Here is an 878-nt window from a genome sequence, read left to right as displayed (position 1 = left end):
AAGTCTTCTCCCATTTTAGTGTTGAGGGTTAAAGTCTTCTCCCATTTCAGTGTTGAGGGTTAAAGTCTTCTCCCCTTCAGTGTTGAGGGTTAAAGTCTTCTCCCATTTCAGTGTTGATGGTTAAAGTCTTCTCCCCTTCAGTGTTGAGGGTTAAAGTCTTCTCCCATTTTAGTGTTGAGGGTTAAAGTCTTCTCCCATTTCAGTGTTGAGGGTTAAAGTCTTCTCCCCTTCAGTGTTGAGGGTTAAAGTCTTCTCCCATTTCAGTGTTGATGGTTAAAGTCTTCTCCCCTTCAGTGTTGATGGTTAAAGTCTTCTCCCCTTCAGTGTTGAGGGTTAAAGTCTTCTCCCCTTCAGTGTTGATGGTTAAAGTCTTCTCCCCTTCAGTGTTGAGGGTTAAAGTCTTCTCCCCTTCAGTGTTGAGGGTTAAAGTCTTCTCCATTTCAGTGTTGATGGTTAAAGTCTTCTCCCCTCTCCCTTCAGTGTTGGACATGTGTATTTGGGTGAGTCTCTCTCCTCCTCTTTCTCCTCTCTCGTTTTCTCTCTGTCGTTCTTTCGTTCTCTCCCTTGCAGAGCCAATGATGTGATCGACTGAGAAGCCTTGCAAAACAAGAAGAGGTTGGGGAGCATTTTTCAATTCAAGGGGCTTTATTGTCATGGGAAACATGTGTTAACATTGTCAAAGCAAGTGAAGTAGATAATATACAAAAGTGAAATAAACAATAAAATGAACCCTCCACCCTCTCTCTCTCTCTCTCTCTCTCTCTCTCTCTCTCTCTCTCTCTCTCTCTCTCTCTCTCTCTCTCTCTCTCTCTCTCTCTCTCTCTCTCTCTCTCTCTCTCTCTCTCTCTCTCTCTCTCTCTCTCTCTCTCTCTCTCTCT

Source organism: Oncorhynchus gorbuscha, unplaced genomic scaffold (assembly GCF_021184085.1).
Source record: "Oncorhynchus gorbuscha isolate QuinsamMale2020 ecotype Even-year unplaced genomic scaffold, OgorEven_v1.0 Un_scaffold_1429, whole genome shotgun sequence".
Taxonomy (NCBI): Eukaryota; Metazoa; Chordata; class Actinopteri; order Salmoniformes; family Salmonidae; genus Oncorhynchus; species Oncorhynchus gorbuscha.
This window is presented reverse-complemented; position numbering follows the sequence as displayed.